Source organism: Salvelinus namaycush, chromosome 39 (assembly GCF_016432855.1).
Source record: "Salvelinus namaycush isolate Seneca chromosome 39, SaNama_1.0, whole genome shotgun sequence".
NCBI lineage: Eukaryota > Metazoa > Chordata > Actinopteri > Salmoniformes > Salmonidae > Salvelinus > Salvelinus namaycush.
In genome coordinates this window covers 19,304,799-19,331,759 of record NC_052345.1, presented here as the reverse complement: position 1 = coordinate 19,331,759, position 26,961 = coordinate 19,304,799, and the positions used below count along the sequence as shown (strand labels likewise).

General features: G+C 39.9%; 1 pseudogene; it reads left to right on the top strand.

Annotated features, from left to right (window-relative positions):
- The first annotated feature begins 2,590 nt into the window (after positions 1-2,590).
- LOC120033017 lies at positions 2,591-3,483 on the top strand (annotated as a pseudogene).
- The last annotated feature ends 23,478 nt before the right edge of the window (positions 3,484-26,961 follow it).

Below are 26,961 nucleotides of genomic sequence, written 5' to 3'. Positions count from 1 at the left end.
TTTTGTTTTTGAGAGACCATCCTCTTAGAATTGCAAGAGAAAGGGCATACTAAAAATTTGCTCCCAGGATGCAATCCCTATGGCTTCACAAGGTGTCAGCAGTCGTTGTTCAAGGTTTCAGGCTTGTAACTTCCAAAACGAATAAGAAATATCAGTTTTAGTACAGGGACACAGTCTTGGAAATTCGTGTTTGCATGCACGACATGAAGACAGGACGCACCTGCTAAAATCGGTTTCCTATTGAACATACTTCTTTCCGTAAGAAATATTATAGTTTGATTACATTTAGGGTATCTGAGGAGTAAATAGAAACGTATTTTGACTTGTTGAAACAAAGTTTAGGGGTAGCTTTTTGGATTTCTTTGTCTGCATGTTGAACGAGTGGATTACTCAACCAGTGGGTCAGGAGTTTACATACACTAAGTTGACTGTGCTTTTAAACAGCTTGGAAAATTCCAGAAAATTATGTCATGGCTTTAGAATCTTCTGATAGGCTAATTGACATAATTTGAGTCATTGGAGGTGTACCTGTGGATGTATTTCAAGACCTACCTTCAGACTCAGTGCCTGTGAAAATCTAAAGAAATCAGCCAAGACCTCAGAAAAACAATTGTACACCTTCACAAGTCTGGTTCATCCTTGGGAGCAATATCCAAATGCCTGAGGGTACCACGTTCATCTGTACAAACAATAGTACGCAAGTATAAACACCATGGGACCACGCAGCCGTCATACCACTCAGGAAGGAGACGCGTTCTGTCTCCTAGAGATGAATGTACTTTGGTATGAAAAGTGCAAATCAATCCCAGAACAACAGCAAAGGACCTTGTGAAGATGCTGGAGAAAACCGGTACAAAAGTATTTATATCCACAGTAAAACGAGTATCAACATAACCTAAAAGGCCGCTCAGCAAGGAAGAAGCCACTGCTCCAAAAGCGCCATAAAAAAGCCAGACTACGGTTTGCAACTGCACATGGGGACAAAGATCGTTCTTTGTGGAGAAATGTCCTCTGGTCTGATGAAACAAAAATAGAACTGCTTGGCCATAATGACCATCGTTATGTTTGGAGGAAAAAGGGGGAGGCTTGCAAGCCGAAGAACACCATCCCAACCGTGAAGCACGGGGGTGGCAGCATCATGTGGGGGGTGCTTTGCTGCAGGAGGGACTGGTGCACTTCAAAAAATAGATGGCATCATGAGGATGGAAAAGTATGTGGATATATTCAAGACATCAGTCAGGAAGTTGAAGCTTGGTCGCAAATGGGTCTTCCAAATGGACAATGACCGCAAGCATACTTCCATAAGATGAGGCAAAATGGCTTAAGGACAACAAAGTCAAGGTATTGGAGTGGCCATCACAAAGCCCTGACCTCAGTCCTATAGAAAATGTGTAGGCATAACTGAAAAAGCGTGTGCGGGCAAGGAGGCCTACAAACCTGACTCATTTACACCAACTCTGTCAGGAGGAATGGGCCAAAATTCACCCAACTTATTGTGGGAAGCTTGTGGAAGGCTACCTGAATTGTTTGACCGAAGTTAAACAGTTTAAAGGCAATGCTACCAAATACTAATTGAGTTTATGTAAACTTCTGACCCACTGGGAATGTGATGAACGAAATAAAAGCTGAAATAAATCATTCTCTCTACAATTATTCTGACATTTCATATTATTAAAATAAAGTGGTGACCCTAACTAACCTAAGACAGGGAATTTTTACTAGGATTTAATATCAGGAATTGTGAAAAAACTGAGTTTAAATGTTTTGGGCTAAGGTGTATGTAAACTTCCGACTTCAACTGTATATGTACCTAAATGTTTAATATCCATAATTTTAATGATTATAAATTTGAATTGTGCGCCCTCCAGTTTCACTGGAAGTTTCACGCTAGTGGGACACCTAGGCTTAAGAATGTGAGTTTAAATAGACTGAAGAAGTTAATGTAAGTTTCCTTGAGTAGCACTCCTGATCTTGCACTGATAGTGCACTCTAATATTCAGAATACATTGTGAAAAACACATCTTCGCTCATCTTTTTTGCTCCAGGCAGAGATGCTACATCCAAACTAGCGGTTTCCTCATTAGCATGGAGGAGTTTCTGCAACCAAATTGTGTGTGCATCGCCCTCGGGGTGCAATTTTAGCAAACACAGAAAGGGGCCTATATTGGAAACCAAACGTTGTCTGGCACACTGCTTAGGATTTCAACAACTTTAATAACTTTTTTCTAGCCTACAATCATCAATATTACTACTAATGTGAAAACAAGATGAAAATATGACTATTCTTTCTCATTTTAAGACATTTGTTAAATAATTTTAACATTCATTACAGACGTCAATTGTTGTACAATGTCATGGCTACGCTGTCGGCATCAACTTTTACAGTGGAGTTCTGCTGTTGTGGGCCTTTAACCATCTGTCTGACTTTGTTGTTCACACAGGAGAGAGACGTGACTATTGTGGATCCTCTGGGGAGCCTCAACAACCTCATGATGCTGACAAGGCAGAGAAGAGTCTCTCCACATCAGAACACCTCAAGAAACACCAGCAGAGATCCAAAGGGAAGAGAACTCACTGCTGCTCTGATTGTGGGAAGAGATTCACCTCATCAGGCATTATAATTCATCAGAGAATCCACACAGGAGAGAAACCTTTTAGCTGTACTCAATGTGGGAAGAGTTTTTCTCAGTCAACCAGCCTGAAATCACACCAGAGAATACACACAGGAGAGAAACCTTATAGCTGTACTCAATGTGGGAAGAGTTTTACTCAGTCAACCATCCTGATATCACACCAGAGAATACACACAGGAGTGAAACCTTATAGCTGTGCTCAATGTGGGAAGAGATTCACCTCCTCAAAAGTTGTTAAAGTACATCAGAAAATCCATACAGGAGAGAAACCTTTTAGCTGCTCTGACTGTGGAAAGAGTTTTCTTCTCTCAGGACAATTAAAATCACACCAGAGAACACACACAGGAGAGAAACCCTGTAGCTGTGATGAATGTGGGAAGAGTTACACTACATTTAACAATCTGATGGTACACCAGAGAACACACACAGGAGAGAAACCTTATTCCTGTGGTCAATGTGGGAAGAGTTTTACTCAGCCACATACCCTGATATCACACCAGAGAACACACACGGGAGAGAAATCTTATAGCTGTAGTCAATGTGGGAAGAGTTTTACTTGGCCACACACCCTGATATCACACCAGAGAACACACACTGGAGAGAAACCGTATAGCTGTGATCAATGTGGGAAGCATTTTACTCAGTCAAGCCACTTGATATCACACCAGAGAACACACACAGGAGAGAAACCTCATAGCTGTGCTCAATGTGGGAAGAGTTTTACTACATCTAGCCAGCTAACTACTCACCAGAGAACACACACAGGAAATAATCCTTATAGCTGTACTCAATGTGGGAAAAGTTTTACTCAGTCAAGCCACCTGATATCACACCAGAGAACACATACAGGAGAGAAACCTCATAGCTGTGATCAATGTGACAAGAGATACTCTGATAAAAGATATCTGATTAAACATCAGAAAATACATGCATGAAGGAGTTTTTTCATTATGTCAAACATTGTAGAAGGAGTATTTGGTTGCTGATTGTCTCAAGGGTGGGCAGTCAAAAGGTTTTGTGTTTTGCTTTTAGCCAGTGCATCACAATTTATTTTGACTGCAAGTTTGAGTTTTGTTTGCGCTCGTTCCAAGGGGACGAGAGTTCTAGAAGCTAGTGGAGTTTTTTTCAAAATTAGTTTTAAGATTCTATAGAAAGAAAAAGGTGAGAAATAATACTATTGTATATTATTATTTAGAAATAAATGTTTTTTCTTGTTTTTAATTGTTGACAGCCAGTAGACACCATGTTAATATTGTAGAAGGTGAAGCATTGTAGTTGATTATAATGTGAAATGGAAGTTGTTTTCTGTTGGTGGTGCTCAAACTTTTCCAACAAAAATATAGGATATATTTATTGTTGTCTTAAAGGGGGAAGGTGTTACTGGCTTTGGTTTTTCCATTTATGTTTTGAGGTTGGATTTTAGCACGTATAGCTCGTTAGCACGTATAGCTCGTTAGCACGTAGGACGCACTGATTGGTGTCACCTCGTTAGTCAGTATGTGTTACACCAGTTCTTTTGTTTGCCTCTTCTTGGGCAGATTTAGTGGGTCTCATGGTGGGTGTCTTTTATGTCCCAGTTGTTGTTACTAGTGAACTTTCAGTGGACACAGAGCAAAAATTGCAAGATGATGTTATAATACTTTTATTGCATCAAATGGTTGTTTTATGCAACAGAATAGAGGGTTCTTAGAACTATTGTGGCTGTGTGTTCTACTGAGGATGGGCCTCTGGGAGAAAACACTGACAGGAGATTTACAATGTCTTTTGGGTGATTAAAACCTAAAGAGACCGCATTCCAGAGCATGAGTTAATGTTTCTGTTCTATATGGTACCAGGGAGAGATGACCCCAGGGCCAGACCTTGGTCTCTACACAAAGTGTAGTGTTTTTACAGCAGATACTGTCTGCTACTAAATAGCAAACTATTTACATTGCCAGGAATCCTAAACAAACTAATCATATTAATTAATAATACAACAAGTTTTAATTGCCTTTTTGATTTTCATTTTAGTTAAAGTGGTGCCATATTGTTTAAACTCATTTATAAAGTGAAAAAAGTTAGCTTTTCAATTAGACCCTTTGCATTTGTGAAAATGAAATGTACCTAGTATTATTAGCAGTTGAATTAAATATACTACATCTTTATCTATGTCAGAATTTCTGAAATAAATCATATCAAAACCATTAAATAGTACAACCGGTCCTATTTTTTTTGTCACAAAATTCTGTATGTCAATCCAAAACATTCTGCTATAAATACAGGTAAAAAACAAATGCAAAATGGTCTCCTTCTCCATTCCACAGAAATCACAGTTATATTCAATATCCAGCTTGAATCTTTCCAAAACATGTTTCACAGGATAAATTCTATGTAACATTTTAAATGAAACTTCCTTTACTTTGTTACTGATAGAATATTTGTTAGCAATTTTCCATGCTTTCCTCCATTGTATATCACCATAGATATCTGACCAAAATAATCTTGCTGTGGGAATTGTAGTATCACAAACATTATTCCTAATCTGTTTATTACTACATTTATCTTTGATAATATTGCCAATGAATATATTTTCATGTAAATCTATGTTACTTACATCAACCACAGAGGAATTTAAAAGAGACAACCCCCCCTTGGAATCGCATCAAAAACAATTGCATATTCTTTCGGGGGTAATGGAATTTTAAACTTATCAAGAAATTCCCCATAGGAGAGTAGATATCCATCCTTATTCAGTAACTGACCAACCAAAATAATTTTATTCTCAAACCAGTTATGAAAAAGAAGAGACTTATTTTTAAATCGTTCCATAAAAAGTATCTGTGAGGGGAAAAATTGTGTTTATACAATAACATCCAAGCTAAAATTGCCTGCTTATGGAATTTTGCCAACTTTACTGAGATTTTATCAATATCAAAATTAAATCGAAGAAAATATTCTAAACCACCAACAGAGTCAAATACATACTTAGGGAAGACATTCCAAATACTGTTCTGGTTCTTAACATACTTCAGAATCCAATTTATTTTAAAAGTATTATTTAGAGTATTGAAATCTAAAACCTCAAGACCTCCTTGTTCTTGGGTATTAGTGAGAATATATTTTCGTAGATAGTGAGGCTTGTTCCTCCAAATAAAATTATAAAGAATCTTATCTAAGTCCTTTACAATTTTAGGGTTTTAGCTTTATAAAAATCAACAAACATAAGAAAACTATCATCAAGGATGAGGTCATTATAGTCAATCATATCTAAGATCAACCTGATGTTATTACTAATGTGTCGACCATGCATAAAACCAGATTGTTCTTCATCAATTATATGATGCAAGCCTTGTTTCAATCTCTTAGCAAATACAAGGGCAAATAATTTCCCATCATTATTCAACAGGCTAATGGGTCTCCAGTTGTCTATATAAAGAGTATCCTTATTAGGTTTGGGAATCAAAGTAATTACACCTTGCTTTAAACATATTGAATTACATCTTGAAACATAGCAAGAATGAAAGGAATCCATTTATCATTGAATGCTTTATAAAACTCGCTTATTAAACCATCATTTCCAGGGGACCTATTGTCCTTATGTCACGCCCTAACCATAGAGAGCCCTCTGGGTTCTATACTAGGGGGTTTTCTAGCGTTTGTATTTCTATGTTGGTGGTTTGTATTTAGGTAGCCCTTTTTCCCCACCTGTGTTTGTGGGATATTGTTTTGTGTGAGTGCATTCAGCACCACGTAGTTCACGGTCGTTGTATGTTTATTTTTTTGTTTAAGTTTTCACTGCAAATAAAGATGTGGAACTCAACACACGCTGCGCCTTGGTCTGTCCATTATCACGACCATGACACCTTAAGGCTTTTAATACAGTCTTTTATCTCAATTTCAGATAGATCATTTCAGGGATTTTTGTGATAATGAGTTATCTACTTAGCAATGTTTGCTACATTGTCTAAGAAAATATCCATATTGGAAGTTGGCTGGGCTGATGTATACAGATTCTGATAAAACTGGGCAACATGCTGAGAGATTTCTTTTGGATTTTCATTGGGAGTATTATTAATCATTAATTTACATATGGAAGTCTTTTCGCCTGCCCTTTTTTCTAAATTAAAGAATTATTATCTTCCATCCATTTTCGTCTTGATCTTACAAACGCTCCCAGGGCCTTTTCCTCGTAGATTCAGTCTAACTACATTTGCAATGATGATAGCTCCAGTAATTCCTGATTAGTTAGTTCACCTTTTTTTAGTATAATCCATTATTCCCTTTATGATGTCATATTCTTTCTCTCTAGGCACGAGCAATTTCTTTCCCCATTGAAATAGCCAAAAGCCTTAATCAAATTTCATTAGCTCTCAGTAACTTCCAAACGTATTCATAACACAGGCACAATTCCAGTATTTATCATTAATTCCTGCTACTTCCTTCTTAAATACTTCATTCTCTAGTAAAGTCTTGTTCATTTTCCAGTAACCATTTGCTAACTTTTTTTGTTGACAAACCATGCATATTTATCTTCAGTGAGATCCCTTTGTGGTCTGTTAAAATCGATGGTTCAATCGAGACTGTATCAACCTTGTCAGCAATATCTTCAGATATCAGCCAGAAATCAATTTCAGAATTGTATAGATAAATCTTTGGTACTCCATGTAAACATAATTTTATCTGGGTTTTTATGTCTCCAAATATCTAGAACACCTAACCTTAGACATATATTCCTTATCTCACAAACAGAATTGCTATCCTTAGGAGGCCATCTATCTAGATTATCATGTAAAACCCTATTGTCACGCCCTGACCGTAGATTGCTTTGTATGTTTCTATTTTTTGTTTGGTCGGGGTGTGATGTGGGTGGGCATTCTATGTTTGTATGTCTGTTTTCTATTTCTATGTGTTTGGCCTGGTATGGTTCCCAATCAGAGGCAGCTGTCTATCGTTGTCTCTGATTGAGAACCATACTTAGGTATCCTGTTTTCCCACTGTTAGTTGTGGGTGGTTATTTTATGTTTAGTGTTGGTTGCACCTTGCAGAACTGTTTCGGCTATTCTTTTTTTGTTATTTTGTATTCAGTGTTCAGTCAGTTAAGCTAATAAAGATGAACACGTACCCCGCTGTATTTTGGTCTGACGATTCCTCTTCTTCTTCCGATGAATGCCGTGACACCTATTAAAATCTCCACCCCATATTAGTTTTGCCAATGGGAATTTTGACATAATTTTACTTATTTTCCTCTCAATGTCTCTAAATAAAATACAGTTACTTGACTTGTTATTGGAAGCATAAGTATTTACAACAATGAATTGAACATGGTTGACATCTACCAATAGATTAACCCATCTCCCTGTATTATCTGCTTCATGACTCAATATATGACCCTTAAAGTTACCTTTTAAAATAGCGACACCTGCTGACCGATTAGTACCAAATGAAAACCAAATATCATTCCCCCATTGACACTTCCAAAACGCAGTATCTGTGGAACAGGCATGAGTTTCTTGAATGAAATTAAAGTCGGCACACTTACCCTTACAAAACAAGAATAAAGATTTCCTTTTCAACATATTACGGATTCCCCTGGCATTAATAGAAAAAACAGAAATGGACATTTTACTATCACAGTGACTATATGAAGAATATTAAACTTGTATACGTTCACATGAATCAGGGTCTCACAAAAAGAGAAGTTCTTACTAGTTGCAAATAAAAACATTCCTTTGCACCACACAAGTGGTTGATCTAAATTATATATATATATTTATACAATTGCAAATAACATTGTACCATAGATTGGTAAAAACGAATAGCCATCAAGCTAAATTTGGTGTCAGTGTGAATTTCCCTGCCATAAAAAAATATATATATGAAAGAAGTTTGGCTCACACAAACGATGCTCTTTCTTCAAGAAATATAAAGTTTTATCCGATGCAAATAAAACTCAGTCCTGCACAACTCACTTGATAAGTCCAGCAGTCAACAAACTAGGCGTCAGCGTGAATTTTCCTTCCATTAACAAAAGCCTTAGCTCCCGCAAAGTATGCACTTTTTCCTTCCTTCCTTGCTCTCTCAATTATCGGCCACAGACGATTCCGAGCTTCTTTGTCAAATGCTGTCAGATCCTCAGGTTGTTCTTCTTTAAATAGTCATTTTTATTTGCACTTTCCATGTCGTATCCCTCGCTGTCCTGGAGATTAATCTAATGATCACTGGTCGTGGTGGCTGGTTGTTTTCCCCATCTCTCAGCCTACCCAGGCGGTGCACTACATCCAGAGAACCTGCAACAACATTTCGCTCCTCCTTCGGGACTATTGCCCAGCAAATGTCCTTCACTCTTGCTTTGATGTTCTCGTCAGATTTTTCTTCTTTTCCGTACATTCGAAGACTCCATCTCCGACTATACCGGTCATTCTCGTTTACCTTTGACTCCATTTCAGTGAGTTTCTTCTCCTGCTTTGCAACCTGAATGTTCAATGTTGCGTTCTGCTGCTTCAGAGTTTTTACTTCCTCAGCACTGAAATCAATCGATTTCTTCAGGTTAACGATACTGATAGTGTTCTTTTACACCAAATCCATGATGTCATCTGCGCTCTCTGATTTTAGCCGTGAGAATGCGAACGATGTTGTCCTGTAGCTGGCTCATTGATGGTTCACTTCTCAGCTTCTTTGGAAGTTGCTCCTTGGTTGGGGTATTCGGGTATGAATCACATTCACCCCCCTTTTTTACACTGCAAGCATATGAGTGAGTTTCAACAATGCCTCTTTTCTCCTTGGAAGTTTCAACATCCATTATCTCAGCAACAGTTTGGTCATGTCCTGATTACATGCTACTAGCTATGAAGACGTTAGCAGGCTACACACGCTGAAACTTTTCGATAGCTAGCTTTTTCGTTGGAAATTGTCAAAAAAATCTTTCAATGGTTTGATTAATTACAAAATTATTCAAAATAGCTACATTGTATGGTTAGATATATTTTTTTTGTGAAAAACAAACAAATTGCAACTGCAGTCTAAAACTATAAACTTTGTGAGAATACCCTAAAGTTGTTCCTCAGCTAGAAATGTTACACCCTCTCATGTCGCCATCTTGAGCGCAACCGGGCACTCTTGTAAAATAGATGTTTAATCTCAATGTGACTCCCTGTTTAAATAAAAGTTAAATAAAAAATTTAAAACATCAACACAAACACAGGATATGGGGTACACATGGTACCTTTAGGGGTAGAGGTGGCTGTCGAATGTATGATTCTGATATGTACAGGTAAGTTCATTTTGTGTGTGGGGGGACGTCCACATTTGTGTGCGTACTCTGAGGTGTGCTTGAATATGAATGAGCAGCAGTGTTGTGATGTGTCCTCTCCCATCCTTGCAGAGTGATCTTCTTTGGCCTCATCACATGTCTCAGTGGCTCCTCCTTAGGAGGGAGGGGGACACCACCACGGGACAGACCCCACACTCATCGCTAGAGATCGAACTTTAGACTCCCTCCAAAACCGCTGAACCCCTCAACACACCGAAAGAGATTAAGGTGCACACCCTTAGAGGGAGCCGGAACAGGATAACTGGACAATTTTCAGCAAGTTGCAACCATGAAAAACAGTTATAAACACTTTTCCATAAACAAGCTCTAAATCATGTTTGATGCACTCTGTAAGTAATTTTTTTGCAGTACTGTTTAAACTAGAAGATAGGAACACTGTGGACAATTTTCAGCAAGTTGCAACCATGAAATACAGTTATAAACACTTTTCCATAAACAAGTTCTATATCATGTTTGATGCACTCTGTAAGTACATTTTTTTTTGCAGTACTGTTTAAAAGGTGATTGAATTGCTCCTAAATTGTAATGTTGTTAATGCATTTATTTTTGAATAAATATTTATTTAATGTATAAGTGAATAGTTGGGTTTACTTTGAAGTTAAAGTTTTGACCAATAAGGTCGCTTGTTAAGCTGTGGCCAATGGGAGAGTGGACCTGGCTAATGGGATGCTTGGGGAAAAAAGAGAGGGAAAGAGACCTTGAGAAAAAGATGGACGTTTTACATTTGGACCGTTGGTGAAGAAAATTATAAAAGAAGGCAACAAAACCCATACCTGCTAAGACATGAAGGGAACTACTGATTTTATTTAATAAGAGAGTTGTTATAATTTTGTTATGACATAGTAAAGACTGAAGCTACCGTCTCATCATGGAGGTATTTGACAGCCTTGAGGTTAGCCTAGCATTGTGTAACACCGTGAGATAATTTCTTGGGAAAGCTTAAAACGAGTTCATGTTCCCATGGGATATCGGTCACGGCTAAGGAGTACTGTCTGCATTGATAGCGGTGCTTGCTGTGGATTTTGTGAGGAAACCTGCAAGGAACTTGTCACGAGAATTTTGCTATTTCAATGGTTTAACTCAACTATCACTCAAGCTTTGTCTATTTCCCAGAGGTCGTAAATCTCCGGTTAATAAAGAATTAGACAAAGTCTCAGATTCTGCAATAGATCAATACTTTATTCAGAGAGCGCTCTGTCTTCAAAATGAGAACACAATCTTTTTATAGCACACACACACAAATGATCTCACATCAGTAGAAACTCCACCTCTCTTTAGGTGGGCTGTATTTTTCCAAAGTTCACATACATTGTTTATCACCCTTCTGCAACATGTTTCATCATCTTCTGCAAGCCTAGCCATTTCTAACAGTTTTTCTCCTCCCTAGGGTGGGGAGGCCTCTTTCCAGTTATTAGTTTCACTGTTATCACAAGTCGACAGTTCAGTTGTCCTTGAATGTCTCAACTCAACACAGTCTCACATTCAATTCGCGCATATATGTACAAAATGTATTTCAGCAGATTTCGTGCGTTTTTGTGCATTTTTGGGGTGGTTCAATTCGTGCGAAAATACACGAATTTCTGTGCTACTTAATTCGTGCGAAAATACACGAATTTCTGTGCTACTTAATTCGTGCGAAAAGACACGAATTTAACCAGTAGGCGACACAAGCCTTTGCAACAACCATATAGACGCGATAATTTATATTTCATTTTTGTTCTTCTTAATGGCTAATTCAACGTCATGAATATACAGAAATGTTGTCTTTGTTTAACCATGTTTTAAAATGTGTCGTTGTATGCCTATATGTACTGTTTTAGACTTGCTGAACAGAATTTTTGAGAAAAGACGCACATTTACCTGCGACTTAATTCGTGGGAAATATTGTTTTATTAATGCCAATGCTGTTTTCTGTGCTTGATTTCGCTTAATACTTTGGATACTGGTGCACTTGTAATCAGAACGCCTTTTTGTCATGTAGGCAACCATACACGATTTTCTTCATAACCCATTTCATATTTCGTGGAGCCTAAATTACACCATTTTCTTCATAATGCATGTATTACATGTTAATGTAAAATAATGAATTATGTTGGCTTACACTTATGGACTTTCCAAGGCCTTTCCATACCTTAAGGGAACATTTTAGCACTCGCCATATGGTTAGTGAGAAACGCCACATTGCAAATGTAAGGTTCCTTACTAGACGTCCTGCAACGTTTCTAAAATTCGCGGACGGCGTCGGGCCGTGAGCGGGGGAGAGATCTTTCAGGAAGTCATCAAACTAAATCTCTCGGACGTTCGGTTTCCGTTTTATAAAAATAACACATTTTGGTCATTTTTCCGCAGTCTAGGAAATTCCCACCAGAGGGAAAATAAATAATATTGCAAATGCACAAGCACATTGCAAATGCATGTGGCCTTTTCTCCTAAACGGAAAATATTTCGAAGACGTAATGGACAGTTGGCCCCGAACAAGATGGCGTCGAGGCCTCAACGCTTTTTGAGTTATGGCCATTTTTCTGGGATTAAAGGTCAAAAACGTAAAGTAGGGTGCTAATTTGACCGCTTCACGTCAAAGTACATAAGCATACGGTGTCAGGAAAAAAAGAACCAGCCATTTATCTATCGTAATTTAAGAGAAATCGTACATTGACAAATTGGTCATGTTCACAAAAAGGAGTTAAAAAAAAAAAAGTTACAGATCCAGTTGCAGTGTGTTCAGACGAACATTTTTTAAGTGGGTCTCGAAGCTCTGCCACTGCATCGCAGTGCTAGCTGCGCCACCAGAGTCTCTGGGTTCGCGCCCAGGCTCTGCCGCAGCCGGCCGCGACCGGGAGGTCCGTTGGCCTAGCGTCGTCCGGGTTAGGGAGGGTTTGGCCGGTAGGGATATCCTTGTCTCATCGCGCTCCAGCGACTCCTGTGGCGGGCCGGGGGCAGTGCGCGCTAGCCAAGGGGGCCATGTGCACGGTGTTTCCTCCGACACATTGGTGCGGCTGGCTTCCGGGTTGGAGGCGCGCTGTGTTAAGAAGCAGTGCGGCTTGGTTGGGTTGTGCTTCGGAGGACGCGTGGCTTTCGACCTTCGTCTCTCCTGAGCCCATACGGGAGTTGTAGCGATGAGACAAGATAGTAATTACTAGCGATTGGATACCACGAAGAAAAGGGGATAAAAGGATGGAGTGAAAAAGTACGGTGCTTAAAGACACACAAAGCCTGCAATGGCATTGCCATTATCTCCAGGCCGTGCCGAGTTCAACGAGATGCCCCGCTTGACCGTAGCTAGCTCGGTCTGAGTGCAGCGACAGGGACAAGAAGAAGGACCCAAATGACCCTTTGACCTCAATTTCATATTTTTTTGCTTTTGGGAGACAGAGAGAGAACCGTTAAGGTTAGAAGCACAATTTGACCTCAGGAACGTTCCTAAGGTCCTCCCGATCTGTGCAAGCCTAACATTGACCGTGTGGCATTAACCCTTAATAGTTAAAAGAAGGTGTTTACATCAAACAGTTTACAATGACATGTCTCCCCATAGGAATACATTGCCTGCTCCCCTAAATTCAACCTGAAGCCTATGTGGGTTAATAATGCCTTATGAACCTGTCTTCGATGACAATCCATCAGGCCACTATGAGGTCTACCTGTGTCGATTCTAAGCTTCCTGGAGCAACCGGAAGTGGTTAAATCACCCTAAAAGTGTTTGCCATACCCAACCTGCAGTTTGAGAGAAATAGTGCATTCAACCCTATGTAAATCGGTGAGTTCTTAACGTATAGACTTAAAACTCAGGATTCTGTAAAAGCCCACTCCAATGAGGATATGTGTTTACTTTCAGCTTCCTGTGCCAACCGGAAGTGCCATAATTGGTGTCAAAAGGGCTGTTTCGAAGGGTTAAAAAAGTCAAATCTTTCCAAAACTTAATATATGTGAATAGGCAACCCTCATGAACTGTAAATCAGTCATTCATCCCATCAGATTTCAAGGAAAAATTTACACACCCACACAGAAAGGATGGAGTGACACACTGAGGGGCTTAGAGGCAGACAGTGCCTGCAATAGTTACTTTTGTTTGAACTTTTAAAGAACCGTCAGACCTAGAGTTCTGAAACTTTACAAACCTGTTCTAGAGCTCAGGTCGATTAAGCACGGTGAGTTATGTGGCTCTAGAAGGTTCTCGGACCGATAAAAAGCCTCGGTGCATTTGCATTGACTTCAATTCATTTTGAGCATTACAAAATTGTGACATTTAGAAAAGTCCCAGAGTTGCAAGACTAGGTGCATTGAAACCGGCTCGGCCCATAGAGACGGACCCCGACATTTCTGTCCGATAGCTCATTCAAGGACCCCGTAGCAAGGCATGGAAAAAAGTGGAATTTCAGCACCAATTAAGGTTTTGCTCGGGCACCGAATGACCTATCGAGCCGAAACTTGGGATTCGAGGTCGCCTCACATAGGGCTAAACATAATGTGAAAACTGGACCCGCAGCTAGAACATAACTACGTATTATTTGTTTTATTATGGTTTAAATGGAAGGCGCTGTGAATTTTGGGCCTGCTCTGAAATATGTGATAGTTGGCTTCTAAACGAGTTGGAAAAAGTGAGTTTGGAGTCAGATGGTATCAGTTTGGTGTCTGAAAATATCTAATTGGCTGATGGACACTGACTTGCTAGTTGACTTTTGTGCATTTGCAATATGTTTCAACAGTGAAAAACCACCAAAATAGCATTCTGAAATCACCACTAAAAATGACATCACCATAGCCGTGCCGAGTTCAACGAGATGCCCCGCTTGACCGTAGCTTGCTCGGTCTGAGCGCAGCGACAGTGACAAGAAGATGACCCTTGACCTACATTTCAAGTCTTTTGCTTTTGGGAGACAGAGAGAGAACTGTTAAGGTTTAGAAGCACAATTTGACCTCAGGAACGTTCCTAAGGTCTCTGTGCAAGCCTAACATTGACCGTGTGGCATTAACCCTTAACAGTTAAAAGAAGGTGTTTACATCAAACAGTTTACAATGACATCTCACCCCATAGGAACACATTGCCTGCACCCCTAAATTCAACCTGAAGCCTATGTGGGTTATGAATGTCTTATGAACCTGTCTTCAATGACAATCCATCAAGCCACTATGAGGTCTACCTGTGTTGATTCTAAGCTTCCTGGAGCAACCGGAAGTGATAAAATCACCCTAAAAGTGTTTTGCCATACCCAACCAGCAGTTTGTGATATATAGTGCATTCAACCCTGTGTAAATCAGTCAGTTCTTAACGTATAGACTTAAAACTCAGGATTCTGTAAAAGCATACCCCGATCAGGATATGTATTTACTTATAGCTTCCTGTGCCAACCGGAAGTGCCTTAAAATGGGGTCATAGGTGCTGTTTCGAAGGTTTAAAAAAGTCAGATCTTTCCAAAACTTTAAATGTGTGAATCGGTCAACCCTCATGAACTGTAAATCAGTAATTTCGCTAAACAGATGTCAAAGAAAAGCTCTCTCACACACACACACACACACACACACACACACACACACACACACACACACACACACACACACACACACACACACACACACACACACACACAGCAAGGATGGAGTGAAAAAGTATGGTGCTTAAAGACACACAGAGCCTTAAATGCTTTTAGGGGGGATCCAGACTTCCATACCCGCTCTGGGAGCGCTATACTACCGCCCCAAATCAATGGGTGCTGGCCTGAGTGATTTATGGAGGTTTTCAAAAAATATTCTGTTTTTTCTTCTGGAAAATATTTTATGTTTTTTCTTCTTGAGTCAATGGCCTGAGTGATTTATGGAGGTTTTCAAAAAATATTCTAAGTCCAAACTTTTCATGCACCTGGTATTTTTTTGGGGTTACCAGGCGTCATTTTTCAAAACGGTTGAAATTGCTTTTAGGGGGCATCCAGAGTGTCACATGACCGGATGAGGTAACTATTCTTGTTCTTCTTGTAACTTTCCGGTAGGCTAGAAGCTTTCCGGTGTTTAGCTGCTCGACACAGGTCGACGCAGGTATTGCACTTGATTTATCGTTATCGTAACCGTAGGTGCAGCCAAGTGGAAATACGAAAGCTTTCTAGCTATTTCGCACTGACGGTAATTTGAACACAAGAACGTTTCTAGTGAAAAGGTGCTTACACTCAGAGCCATGTATTTACACTCAGCCACCCTAGCCTTATTATGGGTTAACGTTTTGGTAATTTTGGTTGGCCAACAAAATGTAAGACTACAATGACTGCATACGTTTCCCCAAATGTTATATGAAAAAAAAATGTTTTGTTATTGATGGACAATGGCAAGGCTGCCATTGTATTTTCAGTTACATTCTGTTCAATAAAAATGGTTTACACGTTTATTTTTTAAGAAATACATGGAACTACAACCGAATAAAACACCATTAACCATCATGCATTGCTTACATTCGAAAACAGTACATATAGGCATAAAACCACAATGTTTTAATAGGGATTAAATAAAGACAATATATATATAACCTCTTATGGTTAAATGGTTAAAAAAAGACAAAATATCTATATATTCATAACGTAAAATAAATAAATACAGGCGATCGCGTCTATGGTTGTTGCAACGGCTTGTGTGTCGCCTACTGGTTAAATTCGTGTCTTTTCGCACGAATTAAGTAGCACAGAAATTCGTGTATTTTCGCACGAATTAAGTAGCACAGAAATTCGTGTATTTTCAAACGAATTGAACCACCCCAAAAATGCACAAAAACGCACGAAATCTGCTGAAATACATTTTGTACATATATGCGCGAATTGAATGTGAGGCTGGGCTGCTCAACTATACCCAGCTCATATTGCGAAATAGTAACACAATGTGAGGTGCTTCTGGACTTTATGTGTGTCGTCGTTTTTTTATAGCTCCAACCCGCACCAACGGGTTATTAAGCAAGCTTTAAATAATTTGGACATGGGTTGTGCACGACTCATTGGGGTTTATTATTTTTTATTTCTTTTTGATGTTGTGCTATGAAAATGTAATCATACACATATTGAACCTTATGTATGTTGCCTTAGTGGAGTCATTTACTGTTTCAATTTAATGCATGGGATAGCCTATCCTGATACAATAACAGAAACCTATAATAATTTAATCTGAAGTTAATACCCTATTGTCATCACCCTAGACAGTTTACAATAGGAATTCTTATTGGAGATGTCCTTCTCACCTAACATCCCATGCTGTTGAGATACTCTACCTAAGTTAATATTGTGAGAGTCATATTCAAGCCTGGTGAGAGGGTTACATACAGTATAGCCCAGTTGTTCCCAACCCCCTGAGGGTTCTTGGCCTAACCACAGGGGGTACTTGAAAAGACTCATGAGACCATAGGCCTACTGGTAAAATGCACATGAGGGGGTACTTCAGGGGTACTCCAGGCAGAGAAAAATTCAGTTGGTGGTACAGTAACCAAAAACGTTGGGAACCACTGGTATAGCCTATGCACACGGTTGACTGTCTCTTTGCCTGCCCCGATCCTCACTCTCCCTCGCCTGCTCCCATTTCTCTTCGCTATGAAAAACGCTAGTGTGTGTTTTTCTCTTCGGTCTGTTGTGTGTCGAATAGCTCAGCATACTCATTGATAGCCCTTACTTTAGTGAACTTGCAAGAGACATTGCAAGCCAAGAAATTGCACAATACAGCATTGCAATAGCCTATAGCCTAAATCTTTTGATTACTGATGCACATTTCTGACTGTCTGCCTGGTAGCCAACATGCCTACCAATGCCTGGCTTTGCCCCTCCCATCTCTCTCTCTATCGCTAACTCCATCTTTCTTTGCTGTGAAAGATCCAATAATTTCTGTTGTTGAAGTAGACTACGGAAAATAGTTGCAGGTTTCTGACTGTCTGCCTGGTGGCAAACATGCCTACCTATGCCTGGCTTTGCCCCTCCCATCTCTCTCTCCATCGCTAACTCCGTGCCTGGCTTTGCCCCTCCCATCTCTCAATTCAATTCAATTCAAGGGGCTTTATTGGCATGGGAAACATGTGTTAACATTGCCAAAGCAAGTGAGGTAGATATTATACAAAAGTGAAATAAACAATACAAATTAACAGTAAACATTACACATACAGAAGTTTCAAAACAATAAAGACATTACAAATGTTATATTATATATATACAGTGTTGTAACAATGTACAAATGGTTAAAGCACACAAGTTAAAATAAATAAGCATAAATATGGGTTGTATTTACAATGGTGTTTGTTCTTCACTGGTTGCCCTTTTCTTGTGGCAACAGGTCACAAATCTTGCTGCTGTGATGGCACACTGTGGAATTTCTCCCAGTAGATATGGGAGTTTATCAAAATTGGATTTGTTTTCAAATTCTTTGTGGATCTGTGTAATCTGTGGGAAATATGTCTCTCTAATATGGTCATACATTGGGCAGGAGGTTAGGAAGTGCAGCTCAGTTTCCACCTCATTTTGTGGGCAGTGAGCACATAGCCTGTCTTCTCTTGAGAGCCATGTCTGCCTACGGCGGCCTTTCTCAATAGCAAGGCTATGCTCACTGAGTCTGTACATAGTCAAAGCTTTCCTTAAGTTTGGGTCAGTCACAGTGGTCAGGTATTCTGCCACTGTGTACTCTCTGTTTAGGGCCAAATAGCATTCTAGTTTGCTCTGTTTTTTTGTTAATTCTTTCCAATGTGTCAAGTAATTATCTTTTTGTTTTCTCATGATTTGGTTGGGTCTAATTGTGCTGTTGTCCTGGGGCTCTGTGGGGTGTGTTTGTGTTTGTGAACAGAGCCCTAGGACCAGCTTGCTTAGGGGACTCTTCTCCAGGTTCATCTCTCTGTAGGTGATGGCTTTGTTATGGAAGGTTTGGGAATCGCTTCCTTTTAGGTGGTTGTAGAATTTAACGGCTCTTTTCTGGATTTTGATAATTAGTGGGTATCGGCCTAATTCTGCTCTGCATGCATTATTTGGTGTTCTACGTTGTACACGGAGGATATTTTTGCAGAATTCTGCATGCAGAGTCTCAATTTGGTGTTTGTCCCATTTTGTGAAATCTTGGTTGGTGAGCGGACCCCAGACCTCACAACCATAAAGGGCAATGGGCTCTATGACTGATTCAAGTATTTTTAGCCAGATCCTAATTGGTATGTTGAAATTTATGTTCCTTTTGATGGCATAGAATGCCCTTCTTGCCTTGTCTCTCAGATCGTTCACAGCTTTGTGGAAGTTACCTGTGGCGCTGATGTTTAGGCCGAGGTATGTATAGTTTTTTGTGTGCTCTAGGGCAACAGTGTCTAGATGGAATTTGTGGTCCTGGCGACTGGACCTTTTTTGGAACACCATTATTTTGGTCTTACTGAGATTTACTGTCAGGGCCCAGGTCTGACAGAATCTGTGCAGAAGATCTAGGTGCTGCTGTAGGCCCTCCTTGGTTGGTGACAGAAGCACCAGATCATCAGCAAACAGTAGACATTTGACTTCAGAGTCTAGTAGGGTGAGGCCGGGTGCTGCAGACTGTTCTAGTGCCCGCGCCAATTCGTTGATATATATGTTGAAGAGGGTGGGGCTTAAGCTGCATCCCTGTCTCACCCCACGACCCTGTGTGAAGAAATGTGTGTGTTTTTTGCCAATTTTAACCGCACACTTGTTGTTTGTGTACATGGATTTTATAATGTCGTATGTTTTACCCCCAACACCACTTTCCATCAATTTGTATAGCAGACCCTCATGCCAAATTGAGTCGAAGGCTTTTTTGAAGTCAACAAAGCATGAGAAGACTTTGCCTTTGTTTTGGTTTGTTTGGTTGTCTCTCTCTCTCTCCATCGCTAACTCCGTGCCTACCTATGCCTGGCTTTGCCCCTCCCATCTCTCTCTCAATTCAATTCAAGGGGCTTTATTGGCATGGGAAACATGTGTTAACATTGCCAAAGCAAGTGAGGTAGATATTATACAAAAGTGAAATAAACAATACAAATTAACAGTAAACATTACACATACAGAAGTTTCAAAACAATAAAGACATTACAAATGTTATATTATATTATCTCTCTCCATCGCTAACTCCGTGCCTACCTATGCCTGGCTTTGCCCCTCCCATCTCTCTCTCTCCATCGCTAACTCCGTGCCTACCTATGCCTGGCTTTGCCCCTCCCATCTCTCTCTCTCCATCGCTAACTCCGTGCCTACCTATGCCTGGCTTTGCCCCTCCCATCTCTCTCTCCATCGCTAACTCCGTCTTTCTTTGCTGTGCAAGATGCAAGAGTTTGTGCTGTTGAAGTAAACCATGGAAAATAGTTTCCTCCGTTGCAGAAAATACTGAATCTTAGGAGTCGAGGAGTGTAACTGACAGTTAGACTTACAGGTTATGTCGTTGTTTTTTGTTTGAATTGTTTACGTGTTCGCTGTTTGGGGGAAATGATAAGACAAGCGGAACTACGTAGCTAATAACTGTTGTAACGGGGATCCTTATTGTAGCAACACACTTTTGGAGGGAAGGCAATCCCGTTAGCTAAATTTTCATGTCATCGGGTGTAATTCGTAAAGGTTGAAGCATGTATGTTAGGATGGTAAAGTTAGAATAATTAAGAATGAAGTGTGAATTCATGCCAGGAATAATAAGTGTGAAGTTTGATTTCCTCCCTTCTGTAATAAGCAGCCAATGAGGTATTTTTCCTTTATTCATGTGTTTAATCTGGTACTGTTATAGCGCCGGCAAAACTGTTTATGTATGTAAGCACTTCAGAGTTATACCAAGCTAATAAGTCACTCGTAAGATAAGGAGGTTGTAAGAGTGTGCTCAACTGTATTTTCATTTACTTTATAGTTCTCACGGAAGGTGATAATTCTGACTAAATCTACAGAATAAAGCCGCCAGTTAAAATCAAGGAACGGTTGTGCTCGTGGTTACTGGAGGGAGCTACAAGGAGTCCATTCCACCAAGCTTGACACCCAAAAACTGTAGTCGACGGACTCGATTCTTTTGAAGTCGACTCCCCACCACTACCTGTGAGATTGAGTCTGACTAGTAGCAGCTTTGTCTTCTCTTCCCTAGCAGTTGAAACTCAAACATTGAAAAACAACGTAGCTTGTGAACAAAACAATGTAAATAGCCAAGAAACACAAGGACAAAGTCTCCCTCCAGTAGACTTTAGTTTCAAGTAAATTAGACCAACTTTTATTCCTGTGCGCAGCGCTTCTAAAAATGTATCTTTCACTCAGATCTTCATGTGCGCACAACCCCCAACCAGACAGTGTTGCAGCGCAAGGTGGGATAGGCTATATAGAATTCGTTGTTCTTTGACTTTGTGCGATTCATTTACTAGCTATGAAACAAAACAGCAGAAATACAGCTACTGCACCATTTATTTTACTATAAATGTTCTCATACTTGACTATTTTGATTTACAAGTGAGTGAAATGCTGGCACTGTGGAGCCCTGACCACCCATCAACGTGGCTAGTGAAATAGACATCTTACCCAACACTGCCAAAATCTACCTGCATTTGACAGTTGGTGGGTGTTAATTTTAGGCCCTGAACATATTCTATTCTTATTTACAATAAAAGTGACCACAAAATGACCCCAAAAGGGTCGTATTAGATTGTGTGGAAATGAGCTTTAGATGCCCCAAAAATTCATAGGTAGGACCCCCAGACCTCCCGCCACTTCTAAAACCAAAGGCCTGCCCCTGGCTCTGAGTACATGTCCTGGTAATCCAGCTGGCCCTGCAGCCTTGTGGAGTTGTTAAGAGACTCTTTATAGCTGCCTGGTGCTTTTCTCAGAACCTGAAAGTGCCTAATACTGGAAGCGCCTGATATCTCGTGATAGCTTCAGATGTCGGTTGTTGAGCAAGAAGAGAGTGGTCCAAAGAAGGGAGAGGTCGGTGAAGTAAGTCAGGCAGACAGTTGAAGACTCGATGTGACTCTTCGGTGTAATCGTACAAAACCCTTCCCATAGAAGATCACTTTTCCTGATAGGTCTGTGCCTGAGAGAGACGGTGACAGTAAATGAGAGCGAGACACGTTGCGTAAATGTAACCTGTAATGTATGTCGCGTGAGACAAGCAACTTGATCACATTGGTAGAGACAAAGTCAGTAGGTATCTGAATTGGAGCTTACATTTGGGTTGCAACTCCATCACGCGGTCGAGTGGTTGGCATTGTTATCAACGTTCTACAGCCACATTGATGTCCAAAAGTAAATGACTTTGAATGGGAGCTATGACTGTTTCGCCTAAATTACACTATAGTGGCTTCAAAATACGATGACATTGCTAAAGTAGGCAAATATTTAGTAGGAAATGACTGCCATTATATCATCATGTCATTGAATTTACTTTAGACAGATGGCAATGTTGTCATTAGCTAGCAAAGTTTGTAAGAACACATTTGGTGGTCTCCACTCAATCTCTTAGCTAGCTAGTTAACGTTACACTGCAACTAAAGTCAATCTGGAGACATCAAAATGAAGACACACGGTTTTGCTACTAATCAGTTGCCTTCTTTAGAAATTGCATCGTGTTTTTAAGCCACAGTGATGCACTTTAGACCAAATCTTCATCCGTGCCTATTGAGGATGTATTGAGTAAATGTTCAGCCGGCCGTCCTGGCAGTCCTAAAACGAACGTTCAAAACAATATTGTGATGAAACGTGCAACCCATGTATAGCTCAGCAGTCTCAGAACCCAGAACCAAATTTTGCATGCATGCTGGCCATCTACTAGATTTTGTTCTGGGGGCAGACCAACCTGGTCTCAGAGCATTTTGTATTATTATAGTTTTTATTTATTTAACCTTTATTTAACTAGGCAAGTCAGTATGTATTCTGTATGTAAATCCGAGACACTTTAGTTAGTATGATATGTTACCTTTCGTATGGTATGTATTAATTTCTGGTTGTCCATCACCCATTTTGTATGATATGTTACAATTCATATTATGTTACACATTTGCAAAACGTAGAATATGTTACAAATTTGGTACACGTATTACATGTTAAGAATTTGTGAAACGTATGATATGCTACAAATTCTAGCTAGGTGGGTAGCATTAGCTACCTGGTTGGCATTAGCTAGGCTAGGGGTTTGGTTTAAGGTTAGGGTTGGGAGTTAGGTATAAAGGGGAAGGGTTAGCTAAAAGGGTTAAGGTTAGGGTTAGCTAAAAGGGTTAAGTTTAAGTGTTGGGGAAGGGTTAGCTAACATGCTAAGTATTTGCAAAGTAGCTTAAAAGTAGTAAGTAGTTGAAAAGTTGCTAATTAGCTAAAATGCTAAAGTTGTCCATGATGAGATTTGAACGGGCAACCTTTGGGTTGCTAGACGTTCACGTTATACACCCACCTATCTACCCTGACCAACCACTGTACTTTCATTTTGGCCTTAAGTAACCATTTGTCTTATGAACCATACGAAACATAACATATCATACTAAATGGAGGTTTGGATTTCCATACAGAATAATACGAAATGCTCTGAGACCAGGTTGGGCAGACATAGTCATACTGTGTGTGTGTGTGTGTGTGTTATTACCAAATTCTTTAGACTTCACAGAGCAGCCCTGTATCAACCGGGAGTAGACTAACTTTCTGGACTTTAGTGTTTCTTCAGTATTTGCTTTTTAGAGTCACGGTTGGTCCAAGAGTAACACAAATGTTGAATTAAGCATACAAACCTAACATTAAATCATTAGCTGTTCAGTTTAGGCAGGGATTCAATTTATAGCGCAGCACACTGGAAAGCTGACGATGCAGTGTTTAAATTAATTTCCCTCGATGTACGCAGAGATCGAATTAACAATAAATTCAGCAGATGGATGCTCAATTGGAAATGACGTTTAGATGTCAAGCGTGTTTAAGGATTGAATCCCAGCCTAAATCCACATTTGCCTGAAACATGAGATAAGGACTAAGTTTGCCTAACCCCTAGTCGGAACAGTCCTTCTGTCATGCCCTGACCTGAGTTATCTCTGTTTTCTTTATATTTTGGTTAGGTCAGGGTGTGACTAGGGTGGGTACGTTAGTTTTGTATTGTCTATGGTTTTTGTATGTCAAGGGTTGTTGTAGGTCTAGGTGATTTATATGTCTATGGTGGCCTGATATGGTTTCCAATCAGAGGCAGTTGTTTATCGTTGTCTCTGATTGGGGATCATATTTAGGTAGCCATTTTCCCTTTTGTGTTCTTAGGTTCTTGTCTATGTGTAGTTGCCTGTCAGCACTCATTTGTATAGCTTCACGGTTAGTTTTGTTGTTTTGTTAGTTTTGTTCAGTGCTCGTTCGTATAATAAAGAAGAATGTACGCATACCACGCTGCGCCTTGGTCTCCTCCTTTTGACGGCCGTGACACCTTCTGAGATACTGTATCTACCACTATGCTAGAGTAATCTGCAGTCGGATTCAATGTGTAAATACGTTTCATTTAAGTGATCAAAAATGTATGTAAATGTACTACTATAAAAAAAAAAATGCTATTCCATGTTTAATCTGTGACAGGTAGGACTAGCTCAAGCCAGAGCAAGGGCCTCTTATAACAAGGGAATATTCTCAATTGGGAAAAAGTCTGTCCTCTCCTTGACTCTCCTTGGTCATCCGTGACCATAAATACCGTTAGGGCAACAACTTCCGGTGAAATTGGAGGGCGCGCAATTCAAATAAATAACCATAAAAATTATGGATATTAAACGTTTAGGTACATACAAGTGTCTTATACTGGTGAAAAGCTTATAAAGTATTGTTCATCTAACTGCATTGTCCGATTTACAATAGGCTTTACAGTGGAAGCATGCCATGCGATTGTTTGAGGACGGCGCCCCACATCAAAATATTTTTTAACCAGCACAGGCTTCATAAAATCACAAACAGCGATTAAATATTCACAAACTTTTGAAAATCTGCCTCTGATTTGCAATCCAAAGTGTCCCAGCTACAACATGCATGCATGGTCGTTTTGTTAGATAAAATCCTACTTTATATCCCAAAAAGTCTGTTTAGTTGGTGCCATCGATTTGAGTTATCCACTCGTTCAACATGCAGAGAAATTAATCCAAAAAGCTTCCGCTAAACTTTGTTAAAACAAGTCTAAAAACGTTTCTATTTCATCCTCACGTGACGACCCTCCCATTCTGTCTGCCGAATTCTTTCTCTTTGCTCTTATTTCCTTAATAGGATGTCGGTGGGCGGACCCGGGAGGGTCGTCAGCGAAATGGGACACACCTGGGCTCGGGTGTGTCCCAGGATAAATGCTCCTCTTCCCCATTCATTGAGGAGACTCTCCATGCAGACACTGATAGATTTTGGTTGTGGCATTTTTGTGGCCTTTTGTTTGTTTGCTTTGGCACCTTTGAACACCTGCATTATCACATTTATGCATACAAACACTCACTTACACTACTGATTACACACACCATTGTTAATTGTATTTAGTTTACTTTATTTAATTCATATATTTTGTTATTCCTTGTCTCCACGTTGTCTCCCTTTTGTTACAAACTTCAAACCGGTTCATGACACTCAGGTACCCTAAAATGTAATTAAACTATAATATTTCATACGGAAAGAAGTTTGTTCAATAGAAAAGCAAAATTAGCAGGTGCGCGTCCTCTTCGTCACACGCGCACAGACTGATTTCCAACTCTGACTCCCAGTACTAAAACTGAAAATTCTTCCTCATTTGGTTTTTCTTTGGATTTTCTCCTACCATATCAATTGTGATATAGTCTCATACATTATTTTAACATTTCTACAAACTTCAAAGTGTTTTCTATCCAATGGTACCAATTATATGCATCTCCTGCCTTCTGGACCTGAGTAACAGGTAGTTAACTTTGGGCATGTCAGTCTGACAGGAAGTGGAGAAAAATAGACCCTAGCCCCTGAAGAAGTGGTCGCCATATGTAGTAGAGTGTCAATTCGTTAATACACTGTAGGTGAACGGAGGAGTTTACTCCTCTCCTCGATTGCTTCCTCCGGTGGATGATACTCAGGTGTATTTTATCGTGGAAATAGTTTCGAAATCCGCCACACCCCCTTAGAATGAGCTGTTGTTTGCTACTCAACCTTATGTATAAAATGTCTAGCACAACTAGCTACATTTATTTTGAACTCTTTACACATGTATTATGGAATTCTTCTTCTGTAAATGTAATTTGCCTGCTAGTGGTAGGATTCTCATTTCATACGAGTGCATGTTTCCACGTTACCTCTTCTCCTCGATTACCTTTGACCTTTTTCAAAAAGAGAAGACGGAGGAGAGGACGTGAGGAATTTAGCAAATCCAATTGAGATTCTCCCTAGGCCTTTTTCTCAAATTTGATTTCATTGACTCCTCATGTCCTCTCCTCACGTCCTCTCCTCACCTCCTTTTGAAACTGTGCTAATGCATTATGTCTAGATTTCGGTATACTAATACTGGGCATGCATTTGTTTGTTGCAGCAGCCATTTTTGCTACAATGTAGCCTACGACACTCATTGTGTGTAATCCGCCGCCCAGCATTTAAACAGTTTCATTAAAAAAGCTTGTTTATCAATGAAACTCACATGGTACTGAATCTAACTTTAAAGACTAAAGGGAAAGAATAACAAGGCAACAGTAAACATGTCGTCAATGGCAAGATGCATCATTCACCCAAGTTTAGTCAAAACCGGGCCAGTGGTGTCTGAGAGATCGCGTGTGACTAACTACCTTGAGCATTGTACGTACAGATCCATAGTCCCCCTCCGATTTCATCGTGGGTGACAATGAGTGAACCAACAAAGATACATTTTTTTCCACACAAACTTTTTTTATTGTCGAATTAACAAATAATGTCATCATCATATAGTATCCAGTATTTCGAAGCTGTCACTTTCAACTGCTCCTTTTGCAGACGTGTTTGTCCATAAAAGGGCATACAGTGGCGCCACACCCCCAGCACACCTCCAGAGAGTGGCCAATCGGTGTCTGCATCTTGCACCCCCTTACACACGCCCACTTGATTTCGCCCCATGTCTCTGCTGACTGATGAGCTTCTCAAGGGCTTGCTTCTTTAACGC